Here is a 6,205-nt window from a genome sequence, read left to right on the forward strand (position 1 = left end):
CTTACTTCTGGCTTTACATTTTTACACCGTGGTAATAAGGCTATGTATAAGCATTTTGTGTTTGTTCTTTGAAGTCTTTTAACATTTTTAGAAACTACTACATGAATACCTCCTTGTAGAATAAATTCCAACACAGAATTATGTAGATTAAAAAGTAAAAGTCCCAGGACTTCCCTGGTGGTGCAGTGGTTAAGGATCCACCTGCCAGTGCAGGGGACATGGGTTCGAGCCCTGGTCCGGGAAGATCCCACATGCCGCAGAGCAACTAAGCCTGTGCACCACAACTACTGAGCCTGCGCTCTAGAGCCTGAGCCAGAACTACTGAGCCCGTGAGTCACAACTACTGGAGCCCATGCACTTAAAGCCCATGCTCCACAACAAGAGAGGCCACTGCACTAAGAAGCCCGCGCACACAACGAAGAGTAGCCCCCACTCGCCACAACTAGAGAAAGCCTGTGCGCAGCAACGAAGACCCAACACGGCCAAAAATAAATTTATATATAAAAAAAAAGTAAAATTCCCCTTCACTCACTGTCCATTCCACTTACCTCCCCAAAGACGACCACTGCTAAGAGTTTTGGGTGTAACCAGCAGATAGTTTTCTATTCATTATATACTTAATCATCTAGTTTGGTTTTGGCTTGTTGACATAAATGGAGCTTTACTGCTTATATTATTCTACAGATTGCTTTCTTCTTGTCTTGAAGGTCTTCCATGTAACTACATATTGATCCTACCTCATTTTTAACGCTGTTGCGGAGTCATCTTTTGTGTAAATGTACCTTAGGTGATTTAACCATTGATCCAAACAATTCCATATTTGCAAAATTATCATATCAATGCTGCTGTAACATTCTTACATACACACGTAACATTTTACATATACCTATTTGTTTGAGGTTAATTTAGAAATGTCATGTTAATTTGAAAAGTTTGGTAAACCAAAAGATAATATTAGAAGCACTTGGGAAGAGCAGTTTTAACACATTGACTAGAGATGTATTAATGTCTTTTGTTACCTGAACGTTATTGACCAGAGAGACATAGCAATATCACTTAATAACAAATCACCGGCCATAGGAGTTAGTTTCTGCAAAAATCACCCAGTCAATAACGAGTTTAAAAGCACAGACTTTGGGGCTTCCCTGGTGGCGCAGTGGTTGAGAATCTGCCTGCCAATGCAGGGGACATGGGTTCAAGCCCTGGTCTGGGAAGATCCCACATGCCGCGGAGCAGCTAAGCCCGTGTGCCACAACTGCTGAGCCTGCGCGTCTGGAGCCTATGCTCCGCAACGAGAGAGGCTGCGATGGTGAGAGGCCCGCGCACCGCGATGAAGAGTGGCCCCCGCTCGCCGCAACTAGAGAAAAGCCCTCGCACAGAAATGAAGACCCAACACAGTCAAAAATAAATTAATTAATTAATTTATAAAAAAAAAAAAAAAAAAGCACAGACTTTGGAGTAATTCTAACGGGATTCAAGGCCCAGATCCACCACTTAGTAGCTGTATGATCTTGAGCTAGTTATTTAACCTCTTTAAGTCTCAGTTTCCTGAGAGATAATAATTGCACCTTCTCAAAGGGATGTTGTAAGGATTAAATAAGATAATGTATATGGAAAGTACTTAGCAGTGTCTAGCATACAACAAAGGATCAAAAAAGCTGTTACTATTCATCAGTATTTAATAATTATCATATAGAATAATGTGCTAGATGGAAAAGTTTCTGCTATTTACATACCTAAATTTATTGACATAAAAGATAAGGATGAGGATTCTTCAAGGATGTAGAGTTGGGGAGTATAGCACTATGAGTTGATAAACAAGATTAGGCCCTGAAAATTATTTTAGACATTTTTACATGAAGCAGTACAGTACAGTAGTCAAGGGTGTAGGCTCTGGAGCCAAACTACTTGATTTCGAATTCTATTCCACCACTTATTAGCTTTGTAACTTTGGGCTAGTTACTTAAGCTCTCTGTTCTGTTTCTTCTGTAAAACATCTCCTTTGTTTCATCTGTAAAATGGGGATATTACTAGGACCTACCTTATAAAGTTGTTGTAAGGTTTAAATAAGTTAATATGTATAGAGCACTTAGAATAATGCCTGGCACATAGCTATGATGATAATGATAGAAACCTTTCTGTTATTTGGCAATAAAAAGAAATGAGGGAATTCCCTGGCGGTCTAGTGGTTAGGATTTGGCACTTTCACTGCCATGGACTGGGTTCAGTCCCTGGTTGGGGAACTGAGATCCTATAAGCCATGTGGCACAGCCAAAAAAGAAAAAAGAAATAAGCTATCAAGCCACAAAAAGACATAGGGAACCTTAGATGCACGTTACTAAATGAAAGAAGTCAATCTGAGAAGATAACATACTGTATGATTCCAACCATGTGACATTCTGGGAAAGGCAAAACTTTGGAGACAGTAAAGAGATTAGTGGTTGCCAGGGTGGCGGAGGAAGTAGGGGAGGGATCAACAGGTGAAGCACAGGAGATGTTTAGGGCGGTGAAACTACTATGTATGATACTGTAATGGTAGATACATATCATGCATTTATCAACAATAGAATGTACAACTCAAAGAGTGAACCCTCATGTAAACTAGGGACTTTAGTTAATAATAATGTGTCGGTGTTCATCAATTGAAACAAAGATACCACACTAATTAAAGACGTTAATAATTGGGGAAGCTGTGCAGTGAGGGGGAGGAGTATTTGGGTACTCTTTGTACATACAAATGCCCTAGAAAATTTAAACCTTTTTTTTAAGGACTGTAGTAATGCAGTCTGTGGTAGACTGTTAAGTGAAAGGTCTTTTCCCTTTCAGTTAAAAAATGTTGCTCATAGTTAACTGGTATTGCCTAAAAATATAAAGACTTAGGAAAGGGCTTCCCTGGCAGCACAGTGGTTAAGAGTCTGCCTGACAATGCAGGGGACACGGGTTCGAGCCCTGGTCTGGGAAGATCCCACATGCCGTGGAGCAGCTAAGCCCATGTGCTACAACTACTGAGCCTGCGCTCTAGAGCCCGCGAGCCGCAACTACTGAAGCCCGCATGCCACAACTGCTGAGGCCTGCGCACCTAGAGCCCATGCTCTGCAACAAGAGAAGCCACCTAAAAAGACATAGGAAAATCAGCAGGTGACAAACACCCCCCGCAAAGTGTGCTTGGAAAAATGTTGGCAGGTGATGAAATTTGTCTAGGACAATACCTGAGTTTATGTTACCCATCAAAACCGGTTTATTATCCACTACTTCACACTTATCAAAGAAGCTGTAATTTATATGCATGGTTTAAACAATAATAAAATGAACACCTACGTACCAAATCCAGCCCAAGAAAGGAACATCACCAATTCTCTGGGAGCCCTGCATAAACCATTACCCTCACTTCTGCCAAAGGTAACTACAGTCCTAAATTTTATATGAATTATTCTGGTTTGTCTTTATAGTTTTGCCATTTAGAAGTTATGCATTCAAATAAGAAGTGAAGATCATTTAGTTTTGCCTGATTTTAACTTTTATATTAATAAAATACAGCATATATTTGTCTGACTTGTTTTCACTCAATATTATGGTCTAAAAAAATTTTAAACATCTAATACCAAGCAGATACAAAAGAATGTTGACCACCCACGTTCCTACCACACAGTTTGAGAAAAAGAACATTCTTACTGCTATATAAGACCAGATATGATGCTCCAATCCGGATGTTCCCTTCCCTCCCATCTCAGAGGAAACCTGAATTTTGCATTTATCATTTCTTCTTTCTTCTGTTATCCTATGTTTGAATCATTGACATATTTTAATTCTCTGAGCTGAAACAAAAATGAAATCATATTTGCATTGTTATTTGTTTTTAAAGGAATGTCTTTGACATGTCACCATTGAGTATGATGCTTCCTATTGATTTTCTTTTCATAAATTTATTTATATATTTATTTTTGGCTGTGTTGGGTCTTCGTTGCTGTGCGCGGCCTTTCTCTAGTTGCGGGGCACGAGGCCTACTCTTCGTTGCGGTGCACAGGCTTCTCATTGCAGTGGCTTCTCTTGTTGCAGAGTACGGGCTCTAGGCGCGCAGGCTTCAGTAGTTGTGGCTCGAGGGCTTAGTTGCTCCTCATCATGTGGGATCTTCCTGGACCTGGGCTCAAACCCGTGTTCCCTGCATTGGCAGGCGGATTCTTAACCACTGTGTCACCAGGGAAGCCCCACTATTGTTTTTTATATATCCCTTTTATTAGATCAAGAAAATTTCCTTCTAGCCGTACTTTGCTAAAAGCCCTTCCTCCCTTCCTTCCTTCCTTCCTTCCTTCCACAAATACTTAATAAGCCAGATACTGTCACGAGTACCGTGATTTCCACAATAAACAGCCTAAAATTCTTGCCCTCAGGAAATTTACACAAACAAAGCAAGTAAATTATATACTAGGGAAATATATATCATAGGGACAGAAAATAGATTAGAGCTTACCAGGGGTTGGGAGTAGCAAGCTATGGGGAGCTATTGCTTAATGGGTTACAGTTTCTGTTGGAAGAGATGGAAGAGTTTTGGAAATAATTGGGATGGTTGCACAGCATTGTGAATGTATTTAGTGCCACTGAATTGTACACTTAAAAACCGTTAAAATGGTAAATTTTGTTATCTATATTTTACCACAATTTTTTAAAGTAAGAAAGAAAAACCAGACACAAAAAATTATGTTAAAATGTTAAGAGCTATAGGGAAAAGCAAAGCAAGGGGAGTTGGAGAGTATAGGGGATTGCAGGTTTAATAGGGTCAGTGAGAAGGTGACATTGGAGTTTTAAATGGTTGCTGAAATTCGTTGAATTTTTTCTGTTATCTATGAGGTCATGATATGATTTTTCTCATTCAATTTGCTCATATGGTAAAATACAACTATAGTAATGAATTTTTTATAATGTAGAACCAACCTCTCGTTCCTAGATAAATTCAGCTTGGTCAACATATATATTATAATGTGTGTTTTATACACTCAAATTCAGAATGATGTATTTTTTTTTGTTTAAGATCTTTACATTTATGTTCATCTGTGAGACTGGCTTTTTTCTTTTATAAAAGAGTTTATGGTTGTAAATATCTATCCTTGAATGTTTGATGGCGTTTACCTATAAAACTGTTGGGGCTTGGTATTTTCTTTGGGAAAAAATTTTAAATTACTGATTCAATTTGTTTCATGGTAACAGGAACATTCAGATTTTCTAGTCTTTACTTCAGTTTGGGGTCATTTACATTGTTGTAGAATTTGCACACTTCATCTAAATTTTACCTTTTTAATCTCTTGCATCTGTATTCAAGTGCCTTCATTTCATCTAATATAGTTTATTTGTGCTTCTATTGTTTTTTAATCAGTCTTGCCCAGAAGTTTATCAATTTTATTAATCTATTTACAGAACCATTTTTTGGCTCTTTTGATTCTTTCTATTACCTTTCTTTTCTTTAGCATTAATTTCTGCTCTCATATTTAATATTTTCTTCAGCTCATTTACGACACTTCTTTCTACTTTTAATATTAAGGCTCTTATTTGGATGTGACAGAAACCCAACTCAACTAGTATAGGTGGAAAAAAAGAGGAGTTCATAGGCTCATGTAACAGAGAAATCCAGAGTACAGCTGACTTTATGTGTGTTCCAGAAACCTCCCGGCTCCATCTGTCTCTTAGGGGAAGATGCTGCAGGGCCACCAAGGTAGAGAGAGACCACCAAGGTACTAACCCAGCAGAAAGACATCATTTCCTGATATCTCTGCCAAGAGAGTCTCAGAGAAGCCTCTGATTGGTCCAGCCCAGGATAGGGATGCATTCCTAAACCAGTCACTGTAGCCAGGAAATCAGATACTACTCTGGCCAGTCACGGTCTAAGGGGCATAGTTACAGATAGGTCATGACTTCAAATTCTAACCCTACAATGAGAAAGCTGGAAATAAAGTGCTGGTATCCAAGCTAGTTTGTTAGTGGCTGGGTTGGGATTTTGAGTCTTCTTTCCACAAGGAGAATCATGATTTTGTTAAACGTGAAAAGGAACACATTACACGTTAACCTTTCAAACATAAAGAAATAGCAATCTCTTTGAAGTGTGTTATCATTAAATAAGTGATCATAAAATATCTAAAGAGTCACCCATATTTCCCTGCTGTTGTCATACTCGTTACCTTTGAGGGAGTGGGTAATTTAAAAAATGCTTTTCTTT

At 38.7% G+C, this 6,205-nt stretch overlaps 1 long non-coding RNA gene across 1 annotated transcript in view; it reads right to left on the reverse strand.

Moving 5' to 3' along the window:
• LOC309615225 overlaps positions 1-6,205 on the reverse strand; it is a 92,865-nt gene that overhangs the window by 51,869 nt on the left and 34,791 nt on the right. The gene's annotated exons all lie outside the window — the stretch shown is intronic.

This window comes from Balaenoptera borealis (genome assembly GCF_965194805.1).
Source record: "Balaenoptera borealis genome assembly, chromosome: 17".
NCBI lineage: Eukaryota > Metazoa > Chordata > Mammalia > Artiodactyla > Balaenopteridae > Balaenoptera > Balaenoptera borealis.